Raw genomic sequence first — 18,247 nt, forward strand, 5'->3', positions numbered from 1 at the left:
AGGATTTTTGGCCGGAGGTAAAAATACAAGATGCTACGTTTTTCTGAAAAGCCTGATCAGTCAAAAAGACTGAACTGAAGACATCCTGATGCATCCTGAACGGATTACTCTCCATTCAGAATGCATTAGGATAAAACTGATCAGTTCTTTGCCGGATTTGAGCCCCTAGGACGGAACTCAGCGCCGAAAAAGAAAAACGCTAGTGTGAAAGTACCCTTAGGGTAGGTGTTTTCACATTGGTAATATTTTTCATTTTCACTGTAGGTGCTACTAATAAATTTAAATTCGGAGCTTTGGTGCATGTAATATTTGGTTTGTCTGATATTGATGGGCCTAACACTTTATCACTCTGAATAAAGTGCCAGTGCTTTTGAATAATTGATTTTATTTTCTTGTATTGAGGGTTAAATGGTAAAATAAGTCTGATGATATCCTTTTGTAATTCATCAGTTTGTGATTCGTCGGTCTTGTTTTTTGCTTCAAAGAAGGACCGGCGATCTAACTTACAAATTTTTTCCACTGATTTTTCTAGTATTGGTAATGGGTATTTTTTCTCCCGAAATTGGTCTCTCATTCGTTGTGCCACCACCTCAAAGGTTTCAGTATGGGTACAATTTCTCCTAACTCGTCTAAATTGTCCTTGAGGAATATTTATTAGCCATTGGGGTAGATGGCAACTATCAAACAATATGTAGTTATTCTTGGATACCTCTTTCTGATGAGTTTTACAGATGAGGTTATTATTATTCACCGAAATTTCTATATCCAAGAATACTACAGACTTTTGGCTAATGTTAGCTGAAAAGTATAAATTAGATTGATTTCTTTTAAGAAGGCATTTAGGGAAGTTGTATCATTTTTCCAGATGAAGATTACATCATCGATGTATCTGCGCCAGAGCACCAGGTCCGACCCCAGCCTTGGTTGAATGGTCTCATCTTCCCACTGCGACATAAATAAATTTGCATAGCTGGGGGCAAACCTGGTGCCCATGGCGGTCCCACGTGTCTGTAGAAAGAAGTCAGACTCATAATAGAAACAATTGTGATTGAGTATGAATGCTGCACATTCCATTACATACTCAATTTGTTCATTAGGTATCAGACCTTCCTTCTGCAGTTGTTTCCCCATTGATTGGATCCCAAATTGGTGGTCTATGATGGTGTATAGTGATTGTACGTCCAACATTTCAATAGTCCAATGGGGATCGTAATAAATTTTTTCTAAAATCTGGATCACCTGAGTGGTGTCCTTAATGTATGTTGGGGTCTTTTTAACAGTGGGTTGAAGGATCCTATCGATGTATTTAGACAAATTAGATGTGATGGACCCTATCCCAGAGACGATGGGTCATCCTGGCGGGTTCGTGGCGTCTTTGTGCAATTTAGGCAAGCAGTAAAAAACTGGGATCCGTTGTTGTGTGTTTTGGATATATTTACCCTCTTGCTCTGATAAGATATTCAGCTGTGTACCCCTTTCACACAATTGAGTATTCCTGGGTAGGGTCAGAGGTTAATTTTTTATATGTGGTTATATCCGAAAGTTGCCTTAGGCATTCACAGTTATATTTCCCATATTCCAGAATTATTGTTGCCCCCCCTTTGTCTGCCAGTCTTATGACTATATCATTATCTCGTTGTAACTGTTTGATGGCTGCTATCTCATTTTTGGATAGGTTACATCTATAGGTTATCTTTGATTTTCTTGATGTCATTTTCTACAGACTGTTGAAAAGTTGACATTTCTGTGCTTATTTCATGTTTGGGGTACTTTTTAGTTTTAGTTTTAAGATCTGTGTGTCTGAAGTTATCTTTTGTTAATATGGGATCCATTGGGACTATCGGGTTCTTTATGTGGTATTTTCTAAGACAAAACTTCCTCATGAATTTTTCAATGCCGATGTACATTTCAAATTTATTTAACTTATTAGTTGGTGTGAATTTGAGACCTTTATTTAACAAGTTTATTTGTGTGGGAGTCAGAGTTTTGGAACTCAAATTCACAATAGAATCTTTTTATTCATCTGTTAATGTTAGATTTTTTTATACAGTTGCAAGAAAAAGTATGTGAACCCTTTGGAATTTTATGGATTTCTGCACAAATTGGTCATAAAATGTGATCTGATCTTCATCTAAGTCACAACAATAGACAATCACAGTCTGCTTAAACTAATAACACACAAAGAATTAAATGTTACCATGTTTTTATTGAACACACCATGTAAACATTCACAGTGCAGGTGGAAAAAGTATGTGAACCCTTGGATTTAATAACTGGTTGAACCTCCTTTGGCAGCAATAACTTCAACCAAACGTTTCCTGTAGTTGCAGATCAGACGTGCACAACGGTCAGGAGTAATTGTTGACCATTCCTCTTTACAGAACTGTTTCAGTTCAGCAATATTCTTGGGATGTCTGGTGTGAATCGCTTTCTTGAGGTCATGCCACAGCATCTCAATCGGGTTGAGGTCAGGACTCTGACTGGGCCACTCCAGAAGGCGTATTTTCTTCTGTTTAAGCCATTCTGTTGTTGATTTACTTCTATGCTTTGGGTCGTTGTCCTGTTGCAACACCCATCTTCTGTTGAGCTTCAGCTGGTGGACAGATGGCCTTAAGTTCTCCTGCAAAATGTCTTGATAAACTTGGGAATTCATTATTCCTTCGATAATAGCAATTCGTCCAGGCCCTGACTCAGCAAAGCAGCACCAAACCATGATAACCCCCACCACCATACTTCACAGTTGGGATGAGGTTTTGATGTTGGTGTGCTGTGCCTCTTTTTCTCCACACATAGTGTTGTGTGTTTCTTCCAAACAACTCAACTGTGGTTTCATCTGTCCACAGAATATTTTGCCAGTACTGCTGTGGAACATCTAGGTGCTCTTGTGCAAACTGTAAATGTGCAGCAATATTTTTTTGGGACAGCAGTGGCTTCCCCTGTGGTATGCTCACATGAAATCCATTCTTGTTTAGTGTTTTACGTATCGTAGATTCGCTAATAGGAATGTTAGCATATGCCAGACTTTTGTAAGTCTTTAGCTGATACTCTAGGATTCTTCTTCACCTCATTGAGCAGTCTGCGCTGTGCTCTTGCAGTCATCTTTACAGGACGGCCACTCCTAGGGAGAGTAGCAGCAGTGCTGAACTTTCTCCATTTATAGACAATTTGTCTTACCATGGACTGATGAACAGCAAGGCTTTTGGAGATACTTTTATAACCCTTTCCAGCTTTTTGCAAGTCAACAATTCTTAATCGTAGGTCTTCTGAGAGCTCTTTTGTGCGAGGCATCATTCACATAAGGCAATACTTCTTGTGAAAAGCAAACCCAGAACTGGTGTGTGTTTTTTATAGGGCAGGGCAGCTGTAACCAACACCTCCGATCTCATCTCATTGATTGGACTCCAGTTGGCTGACACCTCACTCCAATTAGCTTTTGGAGATGTCATTAGTCTAGGGGTTCACATACTTTTTCCACCTGCACTGTGAATGTTCACATGGTGTGTTCAATAAAAACATGGTAACATTTAATTCTTTGTGTGTTATTAGTTTAAGCAGACTGTGATTGTCTATTGTTGTGACTTAGTTGAAGATCAGATCACATTTTATGACCAATTTGTGCAGAAATCCATATCATTCCAAAGGGTTTACATACTTTTTCTTGGAACTGTATTTTCTTTCTTCTCCCTCTCCGTAGTTTCTTTTTCCTCTGTATTGGTGAGGTGGATGATTTCTCCTTGGTGTTTGGTAAAGTTGGGGTTGTGTTCTTGGGTTCCCTATTTCTCAAGTGTTTTGGTATTGCTCCGTGTTGTGGTAAGGATCTGAGTTTTGATGGCCTTGTCTCAAATTGTAAGGGGTGTTGTGTCTTGGTGGTGTTTGTCGGATCCGTATCGGTGCTTGTGGTGTTGGTGATTGTCTCGATATTTGCTGTGTTCTGGTTTTGTGATGAGGGGGGGTGTAGTCTAAAAAATGGTGTTCGGATAGTGATTCGTACCGGTTATTGGTCGGTATTGTAATTGTTTCCCGTATGGTTTGTGAATCATATTCTCTACTCCTAATTCCATTAGTAGTTTCTAGAGGTCCTTCCCTTTCTTTTCCTAGTATTGGGCGTGTCATACTATTTGTATTCCCTCCCTGGTTTTGTTTTATTATGTGGTTAATCCGAGTTTTTCTAAAAATGATATCTTGTTCTATTTTGTCCAAACTGTGGCATAGTGTAACGGGGTTCCGAAGGTGCACTCGGTCTCCCATTAGCCGCAGACCTGCTGCTTAGCTTCTGGAGCAAGGATCTGTGTTTGACCTCGTTCCCAGGGCGGCTTTGCTAGCTGGGAGGCCCCCTGCTCCTAAGTCTGCCTTGAGCGCCGAGCTGATCACTCGGTGCTCGACTGGTTGGTCTGTCGGTCATGTGACGCTGGCCACGTCACATGACCCTCACTCCCCACTATAAATACAGGCAGCCTGCTGGCCACAGGTTGCCTGTTAATTTAGATTCCACCTGTGACTTTGTCTTCCTGGTATACTTACCTCCTGCTGAATTCCTGACGATCCTCTGCCTGCTCCTTGTGTACTTTGCTGCTCTCCTGGTATTCTGACCCCGGCCTCCTCCTGACGATCCTCTGCTGACTCCTTTGGTACTTCACGACTCTACTGGTATTCTGACCCCGGCTTCTCCTGACAATTCTCTGCTTGCTCCATTTATACTTTGTAGCTTTGCTGGTATTGACTCGGTCCGTTCACGTTCTGTTGTTTGTCTGTCTGTCATCCCTGCACTTATTCCAAGCTAGGGATTGCCGTCCAGTTGTCCCCTGTCATTAGGACTCGTGAGGCAAGTAGGCAGGGCCAGGGGTAAGGGTGGAGCGCAGTGGTCACTTCCCTTTCCCTGTGTGTGTGTGTACGCGACCGTTACACATAGTCTTAATTGCCATTTATTATATTCTTCATTTTTGGGGAGTTTGTCAATTTTTTCTTTTAACTGTTCAATTTCAGCTGCTAATGTTTCCAAAATTTGGGATCTCCTTTTAATAATTAATTCCATCAGGCCAAATGATTGAGTCCTGAGGAATGTTTCCCATTCTTTATCAAAATCGATATCAGTGAGATCTTGAGCAGGAGATTTGAACAGTTGTAAACCCCTGCCTTGCTGTATATATAGATTAAGTGATCTTATTTCCCACCGTTGTTTTAACTGTTTGTGCATGAGAAATTCAAATTTTTTAAATACATCAGCTATTACAACCGTGGTGGGAGTTTGATTAGCATTGGAATTTTCAATATCTAGTTGGAATGAATCTGCTTTTAGTAATTTTTCTTCTAAATGCTTCCATATGTCCATATTGTATAAACTAGGGAGCTCAGTACACAAGGGGTGTATATAGTAAAAGGATATATTGGGTTGTGACGGCTCACCTGTTTATTTTATATGGGACGGGTGCTCCAACTGATAGACACACCCGGTCAATAAAGTGCAAAGTAGTTGGGTTTCTATATATCGCTGCCCGTACCCAAAACAGTCACAAAGTATATAGTATTATACTCCTTCTAATAATTATATGTGAATATCCACGTGATTTAAATAAGTGAAAAAATAGTGAAAAAATTGTATTGCAAAAAAATCTACCTTGTGAGTAGAAAAATATATATATTGTGAGAATAATTCTAGCTACAATGAAAGATATGTGCTCCAATATAGTGTACAAAAATAGGGGTATTCCTTTTTGATGATATTCCTTTCTGACAGCTTTTTTAGAATGCAGCAATATATAAGGCATGTAAGATGGCAGCAAATAAAACATTCATATAATACAGTATTAGGGATTCATTATAAAATAAAATACATTACAAAAACCATAAAAATTGATTTGTTATAATATGAACCGCAGTATTGGGGTTAGAAATACAATATTGGTTATAATATAAAAGGATTAAAAGTTCGATACTGTTATAATATAAAACCACACTCTATTGTACTTTAACCACGATCAGGGTAGTCGCACTGTGTAGCGTTAGTTTAGATATTTGTATCTTATCCAGCACTTTAGTCACAGTTTATATGCTGTCTAGTACCGTCAGGGTTATAGTTTCTACTATAAAGTGAGGATGTTGAAGGCACTTTAGGATATGCAAATGGTATTTCTTTCTCCAGTAATGTTGTAGTGTAAATATGGGATCAATTTTATAGTTATGTGGTTCCCATTTGTCGGCCGACTTATTGTCAACATTCATATACTGGAGGGAGTTGAGTATTGTCTCATATTACTCACGGTTGATTGTCTCCAGAACTTGCTCCTGACTTGGATAACTTGGTGATGTTATATCGCTTATGATGGCCCGTTGTATATTTCTTTCTGTGACCGCGGCGTCCCACGTGTCTACAGGGCTTTTTCCTGCTTGTCTCAGCTAAAGTACTTCCACAGTCGTGGGATAATTGCAAGGTCTGGACTGCAGGTTTGCTTTTTGGGCTTGTGATAAGCGTCCAATATTATGTCAGGAGATTTTAGTTCGAGCGCTCTTTCAAAGTGGTCCGGTGCTCATGAGGAGTATTCAGCTGGGGGTCCTCTATCACCAGACGTGTTTCGGAGATCTCGGTCTCCTTCCTCAGTGGTCGTAAGACCCCAGATGTAATGGACCTTTTATAGTCTTATTGAATAGACGTCTGATGTCTACTAAGAAAGCTGATCTGAATTAGTTTGGATTGGTATCTTGGGTCCTCTACAAAACCTGTTGTGGATTTACTCTAGTATTGTAGGCATTCAAGATGTATTAGAACTGACTATAGTTTTGCTGAGTACATTGCGGTTTGGTGCGATTCTTCATATGTATTCAATCCATGTCAAATAGAGTGCTTATTAGATTGCGATTTTGCTATAATCGTTCATATCATTGGTCCACATTGAGCAATAACTTATTTAGCATGGTTCTAGTTGTATAAAAATTTCATAAATAATCCCCTATTAAAATATCATTAAACATAATCATAAAATTCCATTAAACGTAGTCATAAAAATTCTATTTTAAAATCTCTATCGAGAGAGATATACCTTATCGAGATATCTTCATATATGTCCTTTAATATATCCCTACCGCCTGCTGTAAGAATGATGGATATAGAATACATAATGTCATATAGGATTTAAATTTCAACCTTGAATTTTAACGAATTTTAATGAATATATTTATCTTAGAAGAAACCGCATTAAAACCGCTAAGGTTTCCATTTACTTAAATACATTATAAAATCGTATTGAAATTTCCAGATTTTATATTTTATATTGTATCTATATGCATGTATTCACATGTGCACTGATTAAACCTTATCTATACTATGGGGAACTATAAGGAGATTTTAAAATATAATTTTTATGACTACGTTTAATGGAATTTTATGATTATGTTTAATGATATTTTTATAGGGGATTATTTATGAAATTTTTATACAACTAGAACCATGCTAAATAAGTTATTGCTCAATGTGGACCAATGATATGAACGATTATAGCAAAATTGCAATCTAATAAGCACTCTATTTGACATGGATTGAATACATATGAAGAATCGCACCAAAACTGCAATGTACTCAGCAAAACTATAGTCAGTTCTAATACATCTTGAATGCCTACAATACTAGAGTAAATCCACAACAGGTTTTGTAGAGGACCCAAGATACCAATCCAAACTAATTCAGATCAGCTTTCTTAGCAGACATCAGACGTCTATTCAATAAGACTATAAAAGGTCCATTACATCTCGGGGTCTTACTACCACTGAGGAAGGAGACCGAGATCTCCGAAACGCGTCTGGTGATAGAGGACCCCCAGCTGAATACTCCTCATGAACACCGGACCACTTTGAAAGAGCGCTCGAACTAAAATCTCCTGACATAATATTGGACGCTTATCACAAGCCCAAAAAGCAAACCTGCAGTCCAGACCTCGCAATTATCCCACGACTGTGGAAGTACTTTGGCTGAGACAAGCAGGAAAAAGCCCTGTAGACACGTGGGAATCCGCGGTCACAGAAAGAGATATACAACGGGCCATCATAAGCGATATAACATCACCAAGTTATCCAAGTCAGGAGCAAGTTCTGGAGACAATCAACCGTGAGTAATATGAGACAATACTCAACTCCCTCCAGTATATGAATGTTGATAATAAGTCGGCCGACAAATGGGAACCACATAACTATAAAATTGATCCCATATTTACACTACAACATTACTGGAGAAAGAAATACCATTTGCATATCCTAAAGTGCCTTCAACATCCTCACTTTATAGGAGAAACTATAACCCTGACGGCACTAGACAGCATATAAACTGTGACTAAAGTGCTGGATAAGATACAAATATCCAAACTAACTCTCCACAGTGCGACTACCGTGATTGTGGTTAAAGTACAATAGAGTGTGGTTTTATATTATAACAGTATCGAACTTTTAATCCTTTTATATTATAACCAATATTGTATTTCTAACCCCAATACTGCGGTTCATATTATAACATATCAATTTTTATGGTTTTTGAAATGTATTTTATTTTATAATGAATCCCTAATACTGTATTATATGAATGTTTTATTTGCTGCCATCTTGCATGCATTATACACTCACCTAAAGAATTATTAGGAACACCTGTTCTATTTCTCATTAATGCAATTATCTAGTCAACCAATCACACGGCAGTTTCTTCAATGCATTTAGGGGTGTGGTCCTGGTCAAGACAATCTCCAGAACTCCAAACTGAATGTCAGAATGGGAAAGAAAGGTGATTTAAGCAATTTTGAGCGTGGCATGGTTGTTGGTGCCAGACGGGCCGGTCTGAGTATTTCACAATCTGCTCAGTTACTGGGATTTTCACGCACAACCATTTCTAGGGTTTACAAAGAATGGTGTGAAAAGGGAAAAACATCCAGTATGCGGCAGTCCTGTGGGCAAAAATGCCTTGTGGATGCTAGAGGTCAGAGGAGAATGGGCCGACTGATTCAAGCTGATAGAAGAGCAACGTTAACTGAAATAACCACTCGTTATAACCGAGGTATGCAGCAAAGCATTTGTGAAGCCACAACACGCACAACCTTGAGGCGGATGGGCTACAACAGCAGAAGACCCCACCGGGACTCATCTCCACTACAAATAGGAAAAAGAGGCTACAATTTGCTCGAGCTCACCAAAATTGGACTGTTGAAGACTGGAAAAATGTTGCCTGGTCTGATGAGTCTCGATTTCTGTTGAGACATTCAAATGGTAGAGTCCGAATTTGGCGTAAACAGAATGAGAACATGTATCCATCCTCTGATGGCTACTTCCAGCAGGATAATGCACCATGTCACAAAGCTCAAATCATTTCAAATTGGTTTCTTGAACATGACAATGAGCTCACTGTACTAAAATGGCCCCCACAGTCACCAGATCTCAACCCAATAGAGCATCTTTGGGGTGTGGTGGAACGGGAGCTTTGTGCCCTGGATGTGCATCCCTCAAATCTCCATCAACTGCAAGATGCTATCCTATCAATATGGGCCAACATTTCTAAAGAATACTATCAGCACCTTGTTGAATCAATGCCACGTATAATTAAGGCAGTTCTGAAGGCAAAAGGGGGTCCAACACCGTATTAGTATGGTGTTCCTAATAATTCTTTAGGTGAGTGTATATTGCTGCATTCTAAAAAAGCTGTCAGAAAGGAATATCATCAAAAAGGAATACCCCTATTTTTGTACACTATATTGGAGCACATATCTTTCGTTGTAGCTAGAATTATTCTCACAATATATATATTTTTCTACTCACAAGGTAGATTTTTTTGCAATACAATTTTTGCACTATTTTTTCACTTATTTAAATCACGTGGATATTCACATATAATTATTAGAAGGAGTATAATACTATATACTTTTTGACTGTTTTGGGTACGGGCAGCGATATATAGACACCCAAGATATTTTCTTATGTATGTATAATAAATATTGAGTGTTATATATCAGAAAAGTCTACGTATACAAATATACTTCCATATGAGGTGTGCACAACTAACCTACATTTTGAGGTGTGTCTATCAGTTGGAGCACCCGTCCCATATATAATAAACAGGTGAGCCGTCACAACCCAATATATCCATGTACTAGTTTAGTAGCTCTTCTCTGAACTCTATCCAAAGTATCAATATCCTTCTGGAGATATGGTCTCCAGTACTGCGCACAATACTCCAAATGAGATCTTACTAGTTAAAAGACAAATAAGGAGAGCGAGCACTCACACTATGGCATCTGCTGATATTTATTAGAATAAAATAAGTCTGTCTATTGGCTGATAATAGACTAAAATCTAAAATAATCTAGCACATGAAACATATAATAACATAGAATAACATAGAATATAGTTACATAAGATTTGGTCAATCGGGACCAATAAAAATAAGCAATAGCAATATAAGCAATAAACCGCAACAAGTTAGCAGCAAATAGCAACAAAATAACTTCTGATAGATGGAAACAATGGATAGTAGTAACCAGTGGTGTGCGCCACCAATAGAGACTGTATCTAATAAAGTGCACTGTGCTTCTGAATAGAAATATAAAAAAGTGATGATATAACTCAGTCTTAGGATCCAAATCGGGTGAAAGTGTCCCTGTATTAATAAAAAACTATAAAAAAAATTTTTGTGAAACTTCGTGTCACTGTGAAATAACCAGTGGTATAATACACATAAGTGAATACTAAAATAGCCTCTTCTGCGGCTGTAGATGATTGCCACACCACTAGAATTGTCCAGTTTTCTCAGCTCATCCACATAGGATGCACATATGCCGGTTGGAAGACTCGTGGTTTTTAAACAAGATTCCAATCAGCAGTCCATATCGGACAGTCGAGCTGGATGCATAGGTTGTATAAAGTCCTGGGATAGGAGAAAATTCTTACCTCCTTCCGCGCTTGGTTCAGGGTATAGCTTCTGGCTGTGTGCCGATGATACTCTGAAGACGCCAATACGGCCTCGTTGTTTGTGTTGTACACTGCTCTCACCTAGATCTCGCGGTGATACAAGCAGGATTTCCGTCCGGTGAGCCGAATCGCTTGGCTCAGTTTGGTCAATTGGTTATATCCAAGATGTTCCAATTCAGTATATACCAAATATAGAGTCTAGCATGGCCATGCAAAAACTGATTGTAGTGGAGGTTTCACCAGAGAGTCCAATGTCCCAGACGCGTTTCGGGATGATTCCACATCCCTTCCTCAGTGGTCACTGAGGAAGGGATGTGGAATCATCCCGAAACGCGTCTGGGACATTGGACTCTCTGGTGAAACCTCCACTACAATCAGTTTTTGCATGGCCATGCTAGACTCTATATTTGGTATATACTGAATTGGAACATCTTGGATATAACCAATTGACCAAACTGAGCCAAGCGATTCGGCTCACCGGACGGAAATCCTGCTTGTATCACCGCGAGATCTAGGTGAGAGCAGTGTACAACACAAACAACGAGGCCGTATTGGCGTCTTCAGAGTATCATCGGCACACAGCCAGAAGCTATACCCTGAACCAAGCGCGGAAGGAGGTAAGAATTTTCTCCTATCCCAGGACTTTATACAACCTATGCATCCAGCTCGACTGTCCGATATGGACTGCTGATTGGAATCTTGTTTAAAAACCACGAGTCTTCCAACCGGCATATGTGCATCCTATGTGGATGAGCTGAGAAAACGGGACAATTCTAGTGGTGTGGCAATCATCTACAGCCGCAGAAGAGGCTATTTTAGTATTCACTTATGTGTATTATACCACTGGTTATTTCACAGTGACACGAAGTTTCACAAAAAAATTTTTTATAGTTTTTTATTAATACAGGGACACTTTCACCCGATTTGGATCCTAAGACTGAGTTATATCATCACTTTTTTATATTTCTATTCAGAAGCACAGTGCACTTTATTAGATACAGTCTCTATTGGTGGCGCACACCACTGGTTACTACTATCCATTGTTTCCATCTATCAGAAGTTATTTTGTTGCTATTTGCTGCTAACTTGTTGCGGTTTATTGCTTATATTGCTATTGCTTATATTTATTGGTCCCGATTGACCAAATCTTATGTAACTATATTCTATGTTATTCTATGTTATTATATGTTTCATGTGCTAGATTATTTTAGATTTTAGTCTATTATCAGCCAATAGACAGACTTATTTTATTCTAATAAATATCAGCAGATGCCATAGTGTGAGTGCTCGCTCTCCTTATTTGTCTTTTAATTAATTTCTTGAATTGAGGTCGGGTGTCCTCAATTTGAGTTTGCAGCACCTCACCACCCACAATCAGCAGTGAGCCACTCCATTATATTGAGATCTTACTAGTGCTCTGTAGAGCGGCATGAGCACCTCCCTCTTTCTACTGTTAATGCCTCTCCCTATACACCCAAGCATTCTGCTAGCATTTCCTGCTTCTCTATAACATTGTCTGCCTACCTTTAAGTCTTCTGAAATAATGACCCCTAAATCCCTTTCCTCAGATACTGAGGTTAGGACTGTATTACTGATTTTATATTCTGCTCTTAGGTTTTTACGCCCCAGGTGCATTATCTTGCACTTATCAACATTAAATTTTAATTGCCAGATTTTTGACCATTCCTCTAGTTTTCCAAAATCCTTTTCCATTTGGTGTATCCCTCCAGGAACATCAACCCTGTTACAAATCTTTGTGTCATCAGCAAAAAGACATACCTTACCATCGAGGCCTTCTGCAATTTCACTGATAAAGATATTAAACAATATGGGTCCCAGAACAGATCCCTGAGGTACCCCACTGGTAACAAGACCATGGTCTGAATATACTCCATTGACTACAACCCTCTGTTGTCTGTCCCTCAGCCACTGCGTAATAATTAAGAAAGAGTTAATGAGAACAGAATTGCACGCTTATGGTTTTTTTGGAAGATCGGAAAATTTATTTAGAGTGAGACTTCGGGAGAGCTGTCATCATTGCCACTGGCTATACACAGCCAAGTAAGCTCTGTGATATACCTGTCACCGTCTTTCCCGGGACAGGGGTCAGAATATTTAAGAGACTGGCTACACGTGATGTGATCTGACAGCCTCCTTGGTTTCACTTACTTCAGTGTTGTTGCTGGTTATGACCACACCTCTTGTCTCAGGTATAGCTTAAGTAGTCATTCCCACTCCTCTATTTAGTCTGGTCTCACCCATCATGTTATGTGGTTGATTGCTCCTTTCTGGTTGTGGAAGTGCTGGTGTTTGGTTCTCCATTGAGTTCCTGCTCGTCCACGTACTTTGGAGTTAAGTGTCTTTTCCTATTTCTAGTGTGTTGTATTCCCCTATTGTCACGGCTGTATGTGAGCAACAAGAGCATACACAGTTAATAGAGCTACTGACCGGACCCAAACTAGGGAGGATAAAGGGTGACCCCTGTCAGACCCTCAAAGCTCTCCCTATGCTGCTAAAGCACATGCCCGGATCCAAATGGTGGAACGGGGCATGCCCACGTACCTAAGACTGATGACCACTGTAACCCCTACAATAGTGGAAGGGGCACGGCCACCGGTGCCCTGCTCAGTATATGGAGGGAACCGTGGCCGCCTCAGATCCAGTCAGAAAATAAACAGGTACACAACAATGTCTGCACACTTAGCTGAAGGGGCTGCAGCCGCAGAGAAGACGGATCCAAAGACAGCTGGCAATATCCGGAGTGCTTGCTGCAGCAGAACACAGGTCCAGTGAAATGAAAGCTAACAAGTGAAGATACTCAAGCAAGAGCTACAACTCAAATGAGAACTATAATCCACAGCCTAGAAAGGAGGAGGGGTGATTTAAAGGCAGGGAAATCAAACGCAGGAGGAACAGCTGGGAGGACTCCTCCAAGCTCTAGTAGTGACATCATCACAGGGGTGGAGAAACAGAGCTGTGAGAACGTCTCAAAACTCTGGTAGTGACAGTACCCCCCCCCCCCTCTACGGGTGGACTCCGGACACCCAGGACCCACCTTCTCAGGATGAGCCCTATGAAATACCCTGATGAGGCGAGTGGCTTTAATGTCCGACACCGGAACCCACATCCTCTCCTCAGGACCATAACCCTTCCAATGAACGAGGTACTGAAGAGAACCGCGGACAATGCGAGAGTCCACAATTCTGGAAACCTCAAACTCCAGATTGCCATCAACCAAAATCAGAGGAGGAGGCAAAGAGGAGGGTACCGTGGGCTGGACATATGGTTTTAAGAGAGATCTGTGAAATACATTATGTATCTTCCAAACCCGTGGAAGATCAAGACGGAAGGCAACAGGATTGATGACTGACAAGATTTTATAAGGCCCAATAAACTTGGGACCCAATTTCCAGGAGGGAACCTTCAGTTTAATATTTCTTGTAGACAACCACACCAGATCACCCACATTCAGGTCCGGACCAGGCACACGTCTCTTATCAGCCACACGCTTATACTTCTCACTCATCTTTCTAAGATTACTCTGAATCTTTTGCCAAATGGTAGACAAAGACGAGGAAAATCTCTCCTCCTCAGGTAAACCAGAAAGAGCCCCTCCCGAGAATGTCCCAAACTGCGGATGGAACCCATATGCACCAAAGAATGGTGACTTATCAGAAGATTCCTGACGACGGTTGTTCAGAGCAAACTCAGCAAGAGGGAGAAATGAACACCAATCCTCCTGGTTCTCTGCCACAAAACAGCGCAAATATGTCTCCAGATTCTGATTGAGGCGCTCAGTCTGACCATTCGACTGCGGGTGAAAAGCAGAAGAGAAGGACAGCCGAACCCCCAGGCGAGAACAGAAAGCCTTCCAGAACCTGGACACAAACTGCGTGCCTCTATCGGAAACAATATCAGAGGGAATGCCGTGCAATTTAACAATATGGTCGACAAAAGCTTGCGCCAACGTTTTAGCATTGGGTAAACCAGGGAAAGGTACGAAATGAGCCATCTTGCTAAAACGGTCCACCACCACCAGGATCACCGACTTCCGTGAGGAACGAGGAAGATCCGTGATAAAGTCCATGGACAGGTGTGTCCAAGGACGGGAAGGTATGGGTAACGGGAGAAGGGAACCTGAAGGCCGTGAACGAGGGACCTTAGCGCGAGCGCACGTCTCACAAGCAGCCACAAAACCCTCCACCGACTTACGAAGAGCCGGCCACCAAAATCTCTGAGCAATGAGATCTACCGTGGCTCTACTCCCGGGGTGACCAGCAAGAACAGTATCATGATGCTCCTTGAAGAGTTTGTGACGTAGCTCAGGAGGCACAAACAACTTCCCAGAAGGACAACGGGCAGGTGCCTCAGTCTGGGCAGCCTGGACCTCGGCCTCCAAATCGGAATATAGAGCAGAAACAACTACCCCCTCCGCCAAAATGGGACCCGGGTCCTCAGAGTTTCCTCCTCCCGGAAAACAGCGAGAGAGAGCATCAGCCTTCACATTTTTGATCCCAGGGCGGAATGTAACGACAAAATTGAATCTGGAGAAGAAGAGAGACCATCTGGCCTGTCTCGGATTCATACGCCTGGCCGACTCCAAGTATGCCAGATTCTTATGGTCGGTAAAAACGGTGATAGGGTGCCTGGCCCCCTCCAACCAATGGCGCCATTCCTCGAAAGCCAACTTGATGGCCAACAACTCCCTATCTCCCACATCATAGTTTCTCTCTGCTGGGGAGAGTTTTTTAGAGAAAAAGGCACAGGGTCGCCATTTGGCAGGAGAAGGGCCCTGGGACAAAACCGCACCCACACCCACCTCGGAAGCATCCACCTCAACAATAAAAGGTAAGGAAACATCGGGATGCACCAAGACGGGAGCAGACGCAAAACTCTCTTTAATCTTAGAAAAAGCTGCAAGCGCCTCCTCCGACCAAGAGGAAAAATCCGCCCCCTTTTTTGTCATGTCAATAAGGGGTTTGACAACAGAGGAATAATTCAAAATGAACTTTCTGTAATAGTTCGCAAAACCCAGAAAGCGCATCAATGCCTTCTGATTCTCAGGAAGCTCCCACTCAAGTACAGCACGGACCTTCTCCGGATCCATGCGAAAACCAGAAGCAGAGAGGAGAAAACCCAGAAATTGAATCTCCGATACCATAAAAAGACATTTCTCCAGCTTGGCGTACAATTTATTTTCCTGCAGAATCTGCAGAACCTGAAAAAGATGATCCTGATGGGTCTGAACATCAGGGGAAAAAATCAAAATATCATCAAGATACACCAATACAAATTTCCCCATTAAATGGTAGAAAATACTATTAACAAAATGCTGAAAGACGGCCGGAGCATTCATCAGGCCGAAAGGCATAACGAGATTCTCGAAAATGCCCGTTAGGGGTATTAAAGGCCGTTTACCATTCATCCCCCTCTCTGACCCTGACCAGGTTGTACGCGCCTCTCAAATCCAATTTGGAAAAAACCTTGGCCCCAACAATTTGGTTGAAGAGGTCCGGGATCAGAGGAAGGGGATAGGGATCGCGAATCGTGATACGGTTCAGCTCCCTAAAATCTAGGCAAGGTCTCAGAGAGCCATCTTTTTTTTAACAAAAAAAAAACCCGCGGCAACAGGTGATTTTGAGGGACGAATATGCCCCTTATCGAGACTCTCGGAGATATAGGTTCGCATTGCGATTCTTTCCGGTTGTGAGAGATTGTAGAGGCGTGCTTTTGGCAGCTTGGCGCCGGGAATGAGGTTAATGGGACAGTCAAACTCCCGGTGAGGAGGTAGCTCCTGAACACCGCTCTCGGAAAACACGTCCGAGAAATCAGAGAGAAATGATGGCACAGTTTTAGTAGACACCTCTGCAAAAGTCGCTGTGAGACAATTTTCTCTACAAAAGTCACTCCACTCATTTATTTGCCTTCCTTGCCAATCAATAGTGGGATTATGTCTAGTGAGCCAGGGTAACCCCAAAACTAGAGGAGAAGGCAATCCGTTAAGGACAAAACAAGATATATCCTCCACATGAGTGTCACCTACAGCTAGCCGGATATTGTGAACAATGCCCTTCAGGGATCTCTGTGAGAGTGGAGCAGAGTCAATAGCAAAAACAGGTATATCCTTTTCTAATGTGCAAACCTGAAAACCATGCATGGCTACAAATTGAGTGTCAATAAGATTGACGGCCGCTCCACTATCGACAAAAATCTCACAAGAAATGACTTTGCTCTCTAGCGCCACCCTGGCAGACAGGAGAAAACGGGAACTGCAGGTCAGAGGAAAAGCATCAATTCCTACATCAACTTTGCCCAAAGTAGCAGATGAAGCAGAATTTGATGATTTACCTTTTGAGGTATTTCTCTTATTATTGCTCTTAGTACAGTTCAAGAATCTCCTAGACGGACAAACATTTGCCAAATGAGCTATGCCCCCACAACAAAAACACACCATACTCTGAGAACTAAATCCTCTTTTATCAGGGGCAAGTCGACCTAGCTGCATGGGCTCCTCCTCAGAGGGGAGCGAGACAGGATGAGGCCCCTGCACACTGAATGAGTCCGCACCATTGCCCCTAGACTGACAATGGCTGGACAGAGAGGTCTCGTTTCTTTCTCTTAGACGCCTGTCAAGGCGTACCGCCAATGACATGGCAGACTCTAAGGACGTTGGTCTCTCATGGAAAGCAAACGCATCTTTCAATTTCTCTGAGATACCATGACAGAACTGACTCCGGAGTGCAGCATCATTCCAACCTGAATCCGCTGCCCATCTCCGAAATTCAGAACAATAAAGCTCCGCAGACAGTTTGTTCTGGCATAAAACACGTAAGTTAGATTCGGCCAGAGCAACACGATCCGGGTCATCATATATCTGCCCCAGGGCCACAAAAAATCTTTCCACGGATGGAAGGGAGGGATCCCCTGATGGCAGCGAAAAAGCCCAAGTCTGAGCATTACCCCTGAGCAGGAAGATGACAATCCTCACCCTTTGCTCCTCCTTACCAGAGGAGTGGGGACACAAGCAAAAATGGAGTTTGCATGCCTCTCTGAAGTGAACAAAATTCTCACTGCCCCCGGAGAACGTTTCCGGAAGTGAGACCTTTGGCTCGCAACAGACTCCATGAGCCGGAGCAGAGCCCAATGCTTGAAGCTGAGACATAGATTGACGGAGATCCGCTACTTCCAAAGAAAGACCCTGCATGCGGTCAACCAGGCCAGAAAGCGGATCCATGTCAAAAAGGACGGTTTTGGTGGATTATAATGTCACGGCTGTATGTGAGCAACAAGAGCATACACAGTTAATAGAGCTACT

At 41.7% G+C, this 18,247-nt stretch overlaps 1 protein-coding gene across 1 annotated transcript in view; it reads right to left on the reverse strand.

The window, feature by feature from the left end:
- Window positions 1–18,247, reverse strand: part of LOC121003693 (L-xylulose reductase-like) — a 61,051-nt gene that overhangs the window by 32,888 nt on the left and 9,916 nt on the right. The gene's annotated exons all lie outside the window — the stretch shown is intronic.

The sequence above is a fragment of the Bufo bufo genome, chromosome 6 (assembly GCF_905171765.1).
Source record: "Bufo bufo chromosome 6, aBufBuf1.1, whole genome shotgun sequence".
Lineage (NCBI taxonomy): Eukaryota > Metazoa > Chordata > Amphibia > Anura > Bufonidae > Bufo > Bufo bufo.